The sequence below is a fragment of the Mustela putorius genome, unplaced genomic scaffold, assembly GCF_011764305.1.
Source record: "Mustela putorius furo isolate JIRA1106 unplaced genomic scaffold, ASM1176430v1.1 tig00000139_pilon_pilon_pilon, whole genome shotgun sequence".
Taxonomy (NCBI): Eukaryota; Metazoa; Chordata; class Mammalia; order Carnivora; family Mustelidae; genus Mustela; species Mustela putorius.
The window spans coordinates 15,443,190-15,459,714 of record NW_025421293.1 but is presented as its reverse complement, the minus strand read 5'-3'; positions in this window follow the sequence as shown (position 1 = coordinate 15,459,714).

Below are 16,525 nucleotides of genomic sequence, written 5' to 3'. Positions count from 1 at the left end.
CCCCCCCTTCTGTTCTCTTGGCTCCTCAGGTGGGTGTCCGGTCCCTGCTGGGTTTGGGGGTGGGCAGCAGGGTATGGAGGCAGAGACCTCCCACCAAGGGGTTGCATTGCTCCTTTTCCTGACACCTGCTGGAGAGGTTGCACGGCAGACACTGGAGAAGGAGTCACTGAGCTATCTTTTATTCTGCAAAATAAAAACAAAAAGCCCAGGTCCCTGTTTACTGGAAGGTAAAGAAATCATAGTTATCAAAGCAAGCAAAGTAGTCATTTAGCATGATACGAGGTGTATACTTAAAGTGTCTGAATGTTTCCTGATGGAAGCGTTTTCAAGGGCATTTCAGCCGCTGCTTCTGTCGGCCAGCCGCACAAGGAGTGGACCCCCCTTGGAGGAGGGTTGGCAGGACGGTCCACAGGGACACGGGAGCAGGAGAGCTTCTCCACCAGGCACCACCCCTCCCGGAGCGAGGACCCAGGGCCTCCACTGGCAGCAGTGCCTGCTCGGGACATCCGCGTGGGCCAGCTTGGGCCCCCAGCACCAGGTTTCATCAGCAGACATCTTGACTCTCTGGGAGGCAAATTCCCAGGGCTCCGGCCCAACATTCTCACTGCACTGCCGCCCAGATGGGCATCTTTTCCCAGCTCTCAACCTAACTGAACCTCACTGGGTTCGGACTACAGGTTTTCTTAGAGGGAACAGTGCTCCATCTGCCTTCCACCGTGAGAGGGAATGGTGGTCTCCTAGCTGGGAGGCTGACTTGTGGAGGACCCTAGGCTCTGGGACCTGAGCACACATAGACAGCAGCTGCCTGGGGCTTCATCTTATGGCGGGAGAGCCTCCCTGTGCCCCAGATAGGGCTCCCCCTCTAAGGGACTAGGGACATTGCTTTTGGCCATTGGCCACATGACCCTTAGGACGCCCTGCCCCGATTTCCCCTTCCCCCTGGCCCACTCCCCTACAGGACACAGGTTGCAGGGACATGGGGCGTGTGCTGTCTGTCAGCAGCACCCCCACGGGCAGCCCTTCCCTCCCAACTGCACTGTAAACACCAGTAGGGCTCGACCACTTTCCTGGTCCTGGTGGTCAGAACCATGCGGTCCAGTTCCATGGGGTCTCTGTGACTGGCCACGCTTACACCAGGACCATGGGAAAGAGGGACACATCCTTGCCTGGAGCACAGAGCCAGGGTGGACAGAAGGAACCAGTCATCGAGTGCCTCCCCGTGGCCCTGGGTGTCACCCGGCCACCTGATCCTGCCGTCCGTGGCAGCACCCTTCCATGTGATGACATGCAAGCCCTGAGTTGCCGGCAAGACAAGCAGACATGTGGAGACCTGTCCTGGGTGGGGGTGCCAGCCTGAGGCTCACAGGGTGAGTGGCTGAGGAGGCAGGGGTTGGGGGACATGTGGTCTCTAATTTCACACGTGCCAGAGAAGGTCCTCTCCATAGGCTGTGGCTGCAGTGAGGTCACAGAGGAAATGACCCCCTCGAGCAGCTTCTGTGGAAGAGCACGGAGCCCTTCCTCACAGGTCTGCGGGTCAGCAGGGCTGTGGGGTTGGGGGCCTGTGCTTGGGTCTGGGTCCGTGGTGGCAGCAGGAGCTCAAGAAGAGAGATCCAACCCCTCACACATTTGGCAGGGCTGGCTGACATCACACCCACCAAAATCTCACTGGAAGACAGGGTCCTTCTGTGGAAGCCCAGGGCAGGAGGGCCACCTGGTCCAGGCAGCTGGGAGCCTCGCCTCAGTGCTGGCTACAGTTGTGTGCATGAGCCCCAGTTCGTGCCCTGCATGAGACCCTGCATTCCCAGCGGTTTCCAGACCCCTGCCTCCAAGGTCGAGTTCTAACTGCCTGAAGCAACACACAGGCCCTCGGCACTGCCCCTACAAGCCCCAGGATCCCACACCATGTGTTCTACCAACCCAGCACGCAGCCCCAGCTCGGCCCTCCTATCCGTCCATGCCTTCCATCTCCTCCTGGAACCGTTCTCCTAAGCCTTCAGGCCCCGGGGACCTCAGCAGCCTGTGTTTGGGGGAGGGTCTCATCCTGAGATCCAGCTTTCTGGGCAGAAACACTGGGACGGTGGTCCCGTTGGGGAGGGGGCTGAGTGCCAGGCCCTGGGCAGGGGTGGGAGGAGTTCTAGCAGGAAGGGCATGGGGTAGGTGGTATGAGGACTCCTGTCCTAAGGCTCCACACCTGCCTGACTCTCTGTAGGAAGGAGGGTGGGGAAAGTGGGCTCCAGTGGTCAAGGGGATCTTCCCACTGGACATCTGCCTGGGAGTCAGAGGCTCTTGTTCTCCTGGGCAGGAACCAGATCCCAGGTGAGGGGGACGAGGCTCAGGGGCTTGGGTCGCATCACAGCCACGCACTGACCTCTGCTAGCCCTGAGGACAGAGAGTTCCCCCTCCCAGGGACCAGGTCAAGTTAGAGAAACAATATCTACATCCTACATCCATGAGGCTAAAGAGGGAAAACAGAATCAGCATTTATAAGCACTTACTGTGTGCTTGATTGTACCCTGGGTAACAACACAGTGCAGGCTCTGACGCATGCCAGCCCGATGCCCCTGGAAAAGCCTCCTTAGTCTCCCCAGACCTCTGTCTGTTTGTTCTTAAAATGGGCAGAATAACCCTCCGGGCTGGGTGATTGGGAGCATGACATGGGACCATCCCTTTCTGGATCCAGGTCAGCAGCCCGACCCACAGAAGCAACATTGTGTAACTCCCTCTGCATCTCCAAGAGTCCTCAAGAGTCTCTCTGGGTTTATGCCTCCAGCCCAAACAGCTAGTTAAGCAACCATATACTGAGATAGCCCCCCTCCCCGATCGGTACAGAGGTCAAGGTAAGAGGCAGCTCCCAAGACCGCTCTTCTGGGGTCATTGGCCTTTGGTGTCCATGAGCTGGGCCCCATCGTCCTGCCTTGTAGAGATGAGGCTCTGCTCCCCCCAGTGTCCAAGGCAAGTCTCCAGGGCTGGTTGCTGCCAGCGTTGTGGGCGGGAGCTCCCTGTGCTGTGTTGTGGCCTGGCCAGGCCGCACATTGTCCATAATCACACCTGTCTTGTCTCAGGAGGTGCTCGAGACCCCACCAGCCAGGGCCCATGGGGAGGGAAAGCCCATGCTGTCAGATAGGTGTGCCCCATGTGCACGGACAGCCAGCCCCTGGCAAGTCGGGGTCTCTAACAGGGTCCCTCCGATCCTATAGAGCTATAGGGGCACACCTGTGCCACCAGAGGGGGTGAGGAAGACCTGGGGGGGTGGATTCCGAGCACCCACTCTTGGCAATTCCCTAGTAACTCCACTGTGATATTTTCTCTGCTTTTATTGAAAAACCCATGAAAAGCAGAATATAAAACCATTGCCTCTAAAGCACTTGGATGTTAACAATCCAGAGGATTGTTTCAGAGGGAAAACAGGCTTGAGTTGCTCCCTGCCTTGGGGGGAGACCCAGCCTGGGAAGTCTTTAAATGGAGCCTTGGGGAATGCAAGAACCCTTAAGTCAACCCAGTCCCGTCCTGACGCCCAGCCCCGGGGGAGCATAGGTGTGCCCTTCCCCCGGGGCATCCAGGCCACATTGGGGGAGGACTGTGCATTAGGCAGGCCTCAGAGGCCTCCTGCCAGGGGCTGCAATTTCCTAGTCCTGTGGGCTCCAGCCTTGCTTTTAATAGCACCCACAGCATTACCAGGAGGAGGAAATGGGCCCTCTTACTCGGTGCAGAGAAGAATTCCATTAATGTTCTAAGAATTCCATTAACGTTCGCTTTGACCTTTGCTAATTCCAGCATCATTAGCCGTGCATACGTTTCAAAATCTCCTTAATGCCAAAAACCAGTAATGGGTGTCTGCTATGCTTGCTTAATGAGCCATAAAATGAACCAGTGGATGTGTTTCTTGCCATCAAGCCCCTGGTTAAGTAATGGCCAGGCCAGTGCACCGAAGCTATGCGTCTTGTCACCAGACAACAGCTCCAGGCATTGGCTTTTCTAATCACAATTGATTAAAAGGCAAAAATATTTATAGGCGCACAGCTTATTTTCCATTATCTTTAAAAAAAATTTTCTCAGTAATTAGTTTCTCCATCATCATTTTGGGAGAATGTTAACATCATTGATCTTTGTTTCTTTCATGATGATAAATCCCGCAGAGACTAGGCCTTCCTCCCCAGGCCTGGCTCCCACCTCCTTCCCCGAGGTCCTAACTCCCACTGGCTGCTTCCCTGCTCAGACCTGGTCCACACGCCGGGCAGGCTCCAGTCTCTGTGTTCACAAAATCTGTATCTTCTTGTTAGGGAGAAACGTGAGAAAAACACATATCCCGAAGTTGGTAACTTTACCTTTTTTTTTTTTTTTTAACATTTGCTACATCAAGTAGCATGTTTAGTTCGGGCAGACATTTTAAGTGGTTTCTGTCTTAGTGCATATATAATACTGTTTTAACCTCGAATCCACACTGTTTTCTCAAGATCTAAATCATTTTGAAAACTATTATTGTAACCAGTTACATCATATTCCAATAAGCTTGGGAGTCAAAATTCACCTTCTATCTCTCGAATGTGGAAATACGCTTTTCCCTCTGATATATATCCTTCAACAGGTCATGGCACAAATATCTCTAAGAATGGAAGTTTGCCTTTTCGTTGCTGTTGTTATGTGTTTGTTTGCCTGTTTCTTCAGTTCAGTGATTTCTTTGTGGGGTCTTTGTGGGGTGACGAATAGCTTTTGGGTTTAGCTTTTCAAAAGGCGGTGGAGGTCTGCAGGGTGGGATCCCTCTGGACCGAGTGGAGTGACAGGCCCTAGAAGAGGCTCTGGGGTTTGAGAGGTCCCCTCCCCTCTGTTTCCACTCTGTGTTTCATGAGCTCCTCCCAGGCACTGCCCCATGTGGCCCCCGCCCCTTTGCATGGCCAGGCCCCGGAGACTTGCTTCCAGTGATGGCTACCTCTTCCTCAGAGACTGAGTCGTAAAGGCTGTCCCTCCCGTGACTTTCTATCTCCCCACTTCACCCTCAGCATGCTCTCTCTGGAAGCCCATTGTGTTGGAAGCTGCTGATAGACCCACGTGGCAGGGAACCGAGGGCAGCCTCTCCAAGGCCCTGAGTCCCCGATGAAGACACTGAAATTTCAGCATGAGATGTAATCTCCCCCAGAGTCCAAGCTGCGGCCAGGTCGGGTCAGGGGCTGGTATGTCTCCCCAGACCGCAGGTCCGCAGGGCGAGTTCTGACGGGGCACCTCCTTCCCACTCCGACACCCCCTGTCGGGAGCCACCTCCCGATGGTACCTGGATCCCAGGCAGAGGCAGCATCGGAGTCCCTTTCTCTGGGCTCCTCGGCCCTGGCTTCATTCCGGAAGGAGAGCCTGAGCACTCCGCACCTCCTCTGTCGGGCTCGTATGAGGGGACCAGTGAGCTCAGAGAGCCAGCATGCAGCAGGGCCTCCACACTGCCAGCCCCCAGCCTCCCCAGCCCGTGTGTTCCTCCCCCGGGGCCTGACGACCTTGCACGCCCCTCTCCCACATCAAACTGTAGACAGCTGTCCACTCTCCCAGCACCCGGCTGGCACTCTGAGATGCCTGGTCAGCTAAGAAGGGGGTGCGTGGACCAGAGGGTCTGTCGAGGCCTTCCTGGAAGGACAAGGTCCCCGGCAGCCCCGAGGACTGTTCCCAAGGGTCAGGGCTGGGAGGCCGCAGTGTAGCCAAAGGTGCAGGGAGCCGGCAGGTCTGGGGACCGCCAGAGGTTTGGCCTGCTGTCCTCTCGCGACATCTCCTCTCTTCTCCTTCCGAGGGCCTGAAGCCAGATGATGCGCTGAAGATGGAGAGGGACAGAGAAATGGGGTGCGAGCACTGGGGTTGCGAAGGGAAGCTCACTGGGCCTAGCCGACTCAGACCCGCTGTCCTAATACTCCAACAGTGAGGCTGGGTTGCTGGCCTGGGGCTTCTCCAGGAAAGGCCCCCTTGCCCACCCTTCTGGGTGGGGCTGGGGCCTTGCCCGTCTTGCAGAGGAGCTCCATTCCAGGCCTGTGCACAGGCACACACACAGCAGTGCCCTCGAATATACGTGCATTCGTGCATAGACACGTGTGTACATGCACATACGTGTGTGCAAAAAAGAGTGCATGCTTCGGCCTTGGCATCAGAGGGGCTTGCCCTAATTTCCTGCGACAGGATGGTGACAGGTGTGCAGCCTCTGAGGTCCCTGGACTGCTTGGGAGATGGCCCTCTGTGCAGGTGGGGGCCTGCAGGGGACAGCCCCTTTGCACTGCCCCCTGCCCATCAGGCCCCCAGAACCTGGGCTCACTCCCTGGCTGACTGGGCACCTGCCTGCTGGCTGGCCTCAGTTTACCTGCTTGTGCCATGAGCAGATGGACCCGTGCATCACTGGGGTCGTTTCAGCTCTGGTGGTGAAGGATGCTACCCACGCTACCCAAATCCTGGCCGGTTTTTCCTGCATCCCTGTGGTTTTCTGACAAAGAGGGGCATGCTAGCACTTGAAATGTTCTCACCTCTTGCTATTTTTGCAAGAGGCCTGAACGCAACTGTTAAAAATAGAAATAATGAGGGAAGGCAGAAGCTTCTGACCTTGAGTCACAAGGCCAGGACAGGTTCCCAGGATCCTTTCCGGCTCGTGATGATAGATGATGGTCGCGCTGCATGTGTCCTTAGCTAATTTATCCTTGGCCTAGAGAGAGAGAAAGTTTTCTGCCTGCTTTTTTTTCGGGGAGAGAACTGGAAAAGTGCTCTAGGCCCAGTAGCTTTGCTCGATCTGTTTTAGGTGCTCTCTGGCTGACAGGGCTGGAGGGAGCCTGTCTCAGGTGCTCTGAGCCGCCAGGCTACCTGTACTGGCCAGAAGCCAGCCAGGCCCCACCAGAAATCTGGCTGTGTGCCAGGAGTGACCACCCATATTCCTGCTCCCTTGAGCCACCCTGTCTCCCTGCAACGGGACCCTGAAGGCTAAGGATCCTCCTGCACCCTCGGGAGGCTGGGTGTAGGTGAAACAAGAGCCGTCCTCCCCAGTGTCTCACGCAAAGCTGTGTAGGGCGGGGCCTAGGAGGTGGCGGGACCCCAGCATCTGGCAGTGACAGGCCTGGCACCTCTTAAAGATACAGGAGAGGTTTGCATCTGGAAGGGTCCTTGGGATCTCGTACCCAGGAGGATTCAGGACACCAGCTTCTTTCCTCTCTCCCCGCACACACATGGCCACCCCTCGTGCCATTCTGCCACCTCTCCCAGACAAGAGGATCCCCCAACCCCCAGGAACCCTAGAGAGGGGCAAAGTTTCAGGGAAGCTGGGACCTACCCCCCACAGCACCTGGAAGTGAGCTGAGATGCTGTCACCATCCAGATCTTCAGTCTGCACGGATTTAGAGCTGCTTTTTTAAAAATCCGGGACACTGCTCAAAGCTCACAGTGGTACCTCTGCCTTCAGGTGCTGAGACTGGGAGAGATTCAGTGAGAAACAAACCAAAGGAGTTTCTTGCATGTTGTGGTGTGGAGAAGGGCGTGCAGATGTGGCCAGGGGGCATGGGTCCACGCAGGAGGGCAGGTGGGGAACCCTGGCCAGAGTGAAGGCATGGGTGTATTTTGGAGATGGGGTGGGCACATTTCAGTTTTTGCCTTTTATGAATTACTCCAAGGCAGGTTCTGGACCCGTCCCAGGAGCAATGGGATGATGGCTGGTAGCACATGTCTTCTGTGACGAAGAAGACTCTTTGGCATGAGTGTTCCCACCGTTCTGCTGCCCTACGTTTATGAGATTCAAGATTAACTGTGTGGTTGCTGCTGCAGGGAGGAGGGTGTGTGTGTGTGTGTGCGCGTGTGTGTGTGTGTGTGCACGGACACACACACACACACGCAGAGCCACATGTCCATGCGTGTCCATGTACGGGGGTGCCTACCCAGATACTCAGCTGTCCTTCCTGCCCTGAGCACCCCTGCTGGGCTCCCCAGAGCCCATGGTTGGCTAGGGAGTCTTGGTGAGGCCCAGTCCTTGGCTGGCACTTCCTGCTGCCAGGAGAGAATGGCTCTCTTTGTCCTTTCTCAACAAGAACTAAATCTCGATCTGGGATTCTCGGGGTTTCCTCTGCTCAGCCAGGAAGATGACTATAAGGCACGACCCCACGAGGCTTTAACACGGTGTCCCGGTGGTGTACACCAGTGAGAGGGGTCTGGGAGTCTTGCTTTAAAGCCTGGCATTAGCTCCCCATGATGGCCCGGAAGATAGATGCCAGCCAGGTGGCCTCTGGGAAGCAGGGCTCGCCTGCAGTCGGCTCTCCTGTCACCACCCCAGGTCTAATGATTCCAGAATCAGAATCAGTGCATACAGGGCCATTCTGTTACCACACCAGTCTCCACAAGACAGAAAAGGAAGGAAGACATCTGCAGATGCCCAAAATAGAGAATCGGTTGAGTCACCCTAGGCCAGAAGCACGTGGTTTTGGTGAAGGAAGAGGCCTGAGGTCCCGAAGCCGCCAGGCATCTGCAACCCGGCCTCAGCCATGTGTTATGGCCATAGCAGCCTGGGCTTTGGGCCCTGAGTCCTCGAGACTAGCTGGACTCACTCATGCCCTCGAGAGGACACAGAAATGGCCAGGGGTGTGCAGACAACACAAATGCCTTTACTTCTTTTCCCAGGAGAGGCTGGGTATGGGCCATGGGGCAGCCGGTGGGAGTCAGGCCACGGCAGGTAGGTCAGCACCCGGGGCTGGTGGAAGGCTCTCATTCCTCAGGGAAGCCCCTCTGGGTTTCTCCTCCAAGAGAAACTTGCTGGCCCTCCACCTTCACTCCAGCCTCTCCCTTCTTGTTTCTCTGATGCCATGTCAGCCCAGGGGGTGCCCCTTTGATCCCAGCACCAGATCTGGGCAGGGGGTCAACCCCCTTCTATTTTAGTGATGGATTCAGACTCTTGGATGAGCTGAAACCCTAGTCCGCTCCACCCACCCATTCATATATGGAAACTTGATGCCCAGGGGGATGGTGCCAGGAGATAAGAGCCCCAAAGGATGGCATTAGTGCCCTCATAAGAAGAGACCCCAGAGAGCTCCTTTGTCCTTTCAGCCACACGAGGAGACTGTGTGAAGATGGCCATCTAGTGTCCAGGAAGCAAATCCTCGCCAGACATCACACGTGGGGGTCAGTGCCTTGACTCTGGATGCCCGGCCTCCAGCCACCCGAGCAGACACCTAAGACACCCTGCCTGCAGCCAGCCTGGCCCGTGACCACCGTGCTGGGTCTGGGGGCCAACCAGGGCCGCAGGAAGCTGCAGACCGTGACGGCAGCAATAACCGTGGAGCCGGGGCTCGCCACCTGGTTTTCCAACAGAGACCCGGAGAAAAGGCGGAGGTCAGGGCCAGAGTGCGGAAGGAGGGACGGCCAGTCCGCCTCTTTCACATTCAGGGATTTCAGTCCCTAAGTGCTTAAAATAACACCAACCGTATCCCAAAGAGTCACTCTGTCCCTGATTCAGCAAGCACGACTGGGTTCCGTGGTGCAGGCTTGGCCCTGTGCCTGTGTGTGGGGCTGCTCCTCCCTCTCTGGGGTCTCCCTGGTGGGAAGGGGGGGAACACTGGAGCCCAAAGGCCAGGGTGCAGCAGTCACCTCCCAGGAAGTCAGGAAGTCCTGCCCCAGGTCACACCCAAGCCTCTTGTTCTGTAGTCTTGGCCCGTTGCTTTTCTCAAGCCCAGATCACTGGGCAGGCCACACCTCCTCCCAGTCCTAGGGCTCCCCCAAGCCCACCCACAGATCGAGGTGTCAGCACCCCGCTGAGGAGTCACTGTGGGCCCCCAGGCTGCTGATGGCCTTCGGCTCCTGCACTTTCCCCATGCATGGTTCAAATCTCCGAGGCCTCCTAGAACACCACAATCCTTGCAGCTGTGTTCTCCAGGGACGGGCCAGCCGCATGTGCTGGGCGGAGGAGACAGACCAGGGAGGGGGTTGCATTTTCTGGGAGGCATCAAAGGCAGTCTGAAGAGTCCTGGGGTCCCCTGAAGGCTGGGGCTGGGCGTTTTCTAAAGGGTACCCGTTGTCCCCCAAGACTGTCCGAGGCTCCTCCTCATCTCCCCGGAGAACATGAAGATTGTCCTACAGGCACTAGCATGGACCGTGGTCAGATCCCATCTGGGGGACAGCAGCCTGGAGCAGGCTCTGCTCAGAGGGACAGAAGAGATGTCCCCTGGCCACGGGGTGGGGAGGGCGGTCTGGGAGGTTCAGGGCAGAGCACCTGCCGGGGTGCCTGGGGTGCAAACCCTGAGACTCAGGTGATGAAAGTGCTCCCAGGGAAAGTGAGTGACCTCTGGGGTCCCTTCGAGAAGCTTCTGAACACCCCCACATCTGTCCCTGTCCCTATTTCTACTGTGGTCCCCCTGCCTCCCTGCTTCTAGATGGGCTCCATCCTGCAGCTTGTCCTGCCTTGCTCGCCCAGGCTGATGTTCCCAAGGCTGTTTCTCTGCCCCTCAACCCCAGCAGCACAGTGTGGACCCTGACCTGCTCTCAGGCGGCCAAGCTCTCCCACAAGCCTTTGGATGAGGAGCCCAAACTGAATTTGGGATATTCAAACCATTCCTCTTTAGTCCAGTGCAGTGATTTCCCCGGATTGAGAAATCTTTCCAACCCTGCTGTCGTGCCAGGAGGTGCGGGAGCAGATCTGAGCCCCAGTTCCCAGATCCCGTGGAGACAGGCACCCATCCAGCAGGGGCCCAAGGGAGAGATGGAGGAGAATGGGGCTTTTGGCCTTGACCACTAGACACAGGCCTGAACTGCAGGAGCTCAACAAACACTGACTTCTGTCTTTTGGTAAAGAGAACAGGTTGGGCAGGGAGGTCCACGCAGATGGCCATGGGGCAGAGGGTGGAGGAGGACAAAGGCCTCGGTGCGGGGACCTTGGGGGGTGGGGGGCAACAGATCCCCATGGAGACTGGCCTGTGCTGGGGCTGTGCTCGATACGGGGCACCAGCAGCGGCTTATCCCGCCATGACGCGACTGGCAGGAAAACAGAGTGGGAAACGCCCCTCAACCAATGTGGTCCAGAGACCCCCTACTCAAGACCAGACCTGCGGGCTGTGTCCACGCCACCCGCTCCGGTGCTCACAGCCACAGGGCATCACCACAGCCCTATCGCCGTAAGCGGTACTGCAGAGGTGTGATAAAAGCCATCTGTCATTCATAAAAGGCCACGTTGTCTGTTTGCAAAGCCATAAGCCATCCTGGGGCTCAGCCAAGAAATGGCCTATAAAATCCTGAGTAATGACCTCAAAGCATACTTTCCAATATAAAGAATATTCTAGGCAGCTGTTTCTAGGATTTATCTGTGGGCGGTAATTTTATTCCCAGAACGATTACTGATGCCCCTCTTTGGCGGCACACCCCCTCCCCCCTCCATTAGCAGCAAGAAAGCGTCTAGAACATGTTCCACAGCCCTGGGAGCACAGGACCCAGTCCCCTGGGGGACAAGTGGCTGTGCGTGCCCACGAGCTGTGCCCTGTGCTGTCGGATACGTTGGCACACGGGGCCCTAGGGGAACGTTGGCCAGCTTTGGGGTCTCCCAGGCACTGGGGGACGATCTCAGTCTGGTACTGAATCTGCTTCTACGGTAACGCAAGAACAGCCGGTTCTGTCTGGGCTGGAGGAGGGCAGGCATCCTCCCTGGCAAGGAGCCATCTGACCACACAGCCCCGGGCAGAGCCTGAGGTGTGCGGAGGACAGGGAGCCTCAGGAGGACAGGCCTGCAAGAACCTGCTCGGGCTCCCCTGGAGCTTGTGCCCGACAAACAGAGGAGACTTGGAATTTTCATGATTTGGCTGAGGAGGTGGTCAGCACTGGCCATTGGGGTCAATGACCTTCGCACAGCTGATCCCCCCGGGGAACCTGACATCCCCATACAGGGCAGGGTATCGGCAAGGAACATGTGCCCCAGACCCAGAAATTCTAGGGCTCTGTATAAGAAGTCTTACCGTAATTTAATCTCTCACTTGCCTCCAAATATCAGAACTAACTTGTCTAATATCTGCATTTTCATCTCTAATCGGCAAAGCCATAGATTACATTACGCATAAAATAGCGTTTGATGAATGCCTTTTAATTTCACAGAATGCCTCTTTCTAAAATTATTCCCCTCGACCCAGGATGACGTCACTGGCAACTTGGAGGTGAGAATGTTTCGCAAGTTTTATCAATTTTGGCTTTTTCTCTTCAGGTTAGCAAACACAGATGGACATCGGACTGATGTCCTCAGTTGTTGAGAGGAAGGAGACAATCTAAGTGATGCCATGTTCCATTGCTCTGTCCCCATCCTCCCCCCAGACTCTCCCCCTTAGTGGGGCCGTGGCTCCAGTTGAGTTGGTGGTCCCAAAGCAGCGCCCCAGATGCCTTGCCGTCGGGATCTGGAGGCATCTGCCCCCAGATTCTCACAACTCTGTGTCCACCATCTCTGATCTCCAGGAGGCCCAAGCCTCTGCAGAACCAAGAACATGGCACAGGCTTCCTTGTGGCTGGCTCCCACCAGGCTACGCTCGGCTGAAAGCCTTCATTTACAGAGGAGACCCAGAAATAGTTCCTTGAGTTTACTGAGCACAGTAATGAGTACTGAGCACTGCGCACAGGGCTGAGCCCTGACCACTTGGAGCTCTGGCTCCCCACTCGGACACGGAGACTCTACACTCCAGGGTCCTTCCCACAGCCCTGGGAGGAGGAAGAGGACACCCATCCTCTCTTGCTCAGGTCAGAAGCCAGGCTCAGAAATGCAAGCAAGGTTGCATGCCTCATGGGTGGGACGTGGCCGCAGCCGGATATAAACCTGGCTAGTCTGACCCAGAGCCCTGCCCCTAAAGACCCACCGAGGCAAAGAAGAGTGGCTTTGCCACTCAGTATGGACTGACCCACAGGGCAAAGTGTAAACATCCCTTTCACAGCAGGATAAACCAAGGTCCCAGAAATGTATCCACATGCTCACCATTACTTTGCAGTGAGCGATGGACCCTGCTGTACCCAGGTCTTCAGGGCTCCCTGCTCAGCTGTGTCCATAGTCCCCCCCAAGCACCCTGTCCTGCGGGTCAGTCCCCAGCTCCAGTGCACAGGCCACTGTGGGAGAAAGCTGTGGGTCTTCTCCCTTATAAGAAGTAGTAACAGCCCCCATGCTTTGTAAGGGCGATTCGCATTGTGGCCGCTGTAAGAGGCTACTGGGGGGCTCCATGGCCAGCTCCTCTATCCTTCCATCTGTGGTCCCCTCTGGACTGGTGATGTGGCCCCCATGGAGGTCTGCCCCCTCGTTTTTTAAGGCCAGGGTCTGCAGGGGAAAGATCCCTCTCCTACCCCTGAGGCCAGGTTGGCTATATCTGTGGGCTCTTTCAAGCAGGTCCCCAGGAAGGACCTGCCTCCCTGACACCAGGAGGGGCCTGTGTGCCCCTGGCCCCTTCCCATTATGCCCAGGGTTTGCCTGGTCCTGCCGAGTGCTCAGGAAGCAGAGACTCTGGCCATTTTTTGGAAATGTTTCAAACTATTGGAATTTGCTATTTTCAAAGTTCAGTTATTGCTCTAAGTGGCTTCTTGGTAGGAGTTCCAGGTGACGGGATAATGCGAGGCTTTCCAGCAGGGCCCTGTCTGGCTCACTCCTTCTGTCCCCTGAATCCCTAGCAGAGGGCCTGGCACACAGTAGGTGTTCAGCAAACAGCAGCAGGTCCTCAGCAAACAGCAGCTGAATTGAACAGGTCTGGGTGACCTTTACCCCCCTGCCCCCGTCCCTACCACACCGAGCGCCCTGGATGTGGGGGTGGGGGGAGGGGACAAGAAGAAAGGGACATGAAGCAATTGGAACCCAACCTCCTGCAGAGGCTGGTGCCAGTCATGGCAGGAAATGACGCTCAACGAGATGATCCCGAGAAGGTGACGCTCAAACCCAAGCCTCAGGAGAAGGAAAGAAGGCCGCATGTGGTGACCTCTAGGAGCGGGGTCACTTTGGCCCCACTGACCCACCAGGGTCTTCCCAACAGACCCAGCCCAGATCCCCAAACTAGTCCTCCTTCCTTCCCATCTTCAGCAGCTGACGATGTGAATTCTGGGATTCTCCACAGGATCACACATTCCCCACTAGTGTCCTACTGGTCACTAAGCATGGCTCCCACGACCAAAGGGTGACACACCATGAGAATCTACTGGGACTCGAAGTTGTTCTCTTCCAAGGAGCTGGGCAAAAGAAAAGCCCTGGGCTGCCGCCTGCATGTGACCTTGGGTCCTCGCTGGGAGGCTCAGTCTCCGACTGGTCCCCTGATGCTGCTGTGATTAGGAATTACAGCTGCTTTTTGCTTCATTGACCCCAAGTGAGTTTTCTGAGGGCAGTTCTGTTAGCAGGGTGAAGGGCGGCAAGCGAGGGTGTGAAGAGCTAAAAGAAATGAGAGAACAAGCCCACAGACATCTAGGCAGAGTCCTTCAACAGCATATGCAAAGGTCCTGGGGTAGGCACCTGCTTGCCTAGGAAAGAGAGGAGAAGGAAGTACAAGATGAGTCAGAGAGTGGGGTAGAAGCAGATCCTGGATGGCCTTGCAGGCCATGGGCATTGCTTTCGATGGAGAGTAACCGAAGGGCTTTGGGTGGAAAACTGAGCTACTCTCTGTCTTAGTAGGATCACTCCGATGTCCTGTGCAGCATGCAGTGGGAGTGGGAGGGCAGGACAAGGACAGAAGCCAGGAAACCAGGGAAGAGGTTATCCCAACAGTCCAGGCGATTGACACCGGCTTCAATCATCAGCAGCGGTGGTAAGGACGAGTTTTGGAAAACCGCATTAGCAGGATTTATGTCCAGGATGATTCCAAGATTTCTCGGCCCAGGCAAAGATTTGACCAGGAGGGGTCCTGGGGTGGTGGGGGGCAGCAGGCAGATTCTGGTCTTGGGCATGCTGGGTTTGAGATTTTCATAAGTCATCTGAGCGGAGAAAGCCAGCTGGGCATTTGTCCTGTGGATGTGGAGTGGGAGTGCACCAGTGACTTTCAGTGGGACTGGAGGAGACACGTGGAGACAGGGGTTCTGGGTCTGAGCTCTCATCTCCAGGCACAGGAGCCGGGTTATCAGACTGCACAGCGAGGGCGGCCGAGAAGGAGCAGTGGGGGTCGAAGGGAACTGGGATCTGCTCAGTGGTTGGGATGTTAGGGCTGGAGCCGGGAAGTGGGGGGGCCCGGAAGCCCCAAGCCATGAGGACGTGGGCGCATGTGTGTTTCAGAAGCGCTTCCTCCCTGAGTGGAGTGTTTGTAACAAGCCTCTGGTGAGTGGTTGGAGCAGCAGGGGCCGTGGGCACCCCCGTCAGAGAGAGGCAATTTCCTACCCCTCGTGGTTTGCTGGGTATGTTAACACCGACAAGGGCTGAATTTTACAAAGTGGATTTTCAGCACCTGTCGAACAATCAGAGGATTCTCTCCTTTCTCTATGAAGCAAACGGAGTGGCGTGCTCGCTGCTTAAACGTGGGATGGTCTTCTCTGGGGTCATCAGTGTCTGAAGTGGCTGATGACTTTCTACCCTTTTCCTCCACTCGGGAGCAAGTTCCGTAACATGCCAAGTATCTGTTCTTCAAATGTCTGACGAAGGTCCAGCAAACGCTTCTGTGTTTAGGGATAAATACTTGACCGTTTTTCAACTTCTATGGTGATGTGTCTAGCCCTGTTTTCTAGACCTCCATTTGAACTTTTCTTTAAAAACACCTCTTGTGTTTGCATCATCAAGCTGGCATCGAGGCACTCTCTCCTCAGGGACCTCCGCCCAGCCCTGCACCTCTCTCCAGGGCTCTCATCTCTGTCTCCTCCCGTCCCTCACTCTGGCCTCACCACTCACTGGCTCTCCCGCTGGCCTTTTCCATCTTCTTAGCCACCTCCAGCCCTCTTCCCTTTCTAATGCACTTGCTTTTGGATTGCTCTGCGTTAATTCATCCCTTCTTTATCTGGGGTTTTAAAAATTGCTCTTCTAGGGACGCCTGGGTGGCTCAGTTGGTTAAGCAGCTGCCTTCGGCTCGGGTCATGATCCCAGCGTCCTGGGATCGAGTCCCACATCGGGCTCCTTGCTCAGCAGGGAGCCTGCTTCTCCCTCTGCCTCTGTCTGCCATTCTGTCTGCCTGTGCTCGCCCTCTCCCTCTCTCTCTGATAAATAAATAAAATCTTTAAAAAAAAAAATTGCTCTTCTAGTTTCTTGGACTGAAAACTCAGTTCACGTACATGTGGTCATTCCTGTGTTCTAGTGAGTGTGGGCATCACCCCAACCTTCCTCTGAGCACCCCTTGGTTTTAATGGGTGCTGTTCTCACATGTTTTCATTTTCATTTTTTTTTTTAGATATTATTTATTTATTTGACAGAGAGAGATCACAAGTAGGCAGAGAGGCAGGCAAAGAGAGAGAAGGAGCAGGCTCCCTGCTGAGTAGAGAGCCCGAGGCGGGACTCAATCCCAGGACGCTGAGATCATAACCTGAGCCGAAGGCAGAGGCTTAACCCACTGAGCCACCCAGGTACCCACTTGCTTTTATTTTTAAAGAGTGTAATTTCCCTTCTGGTTTCTTTCATGACCCCCCAAATTAT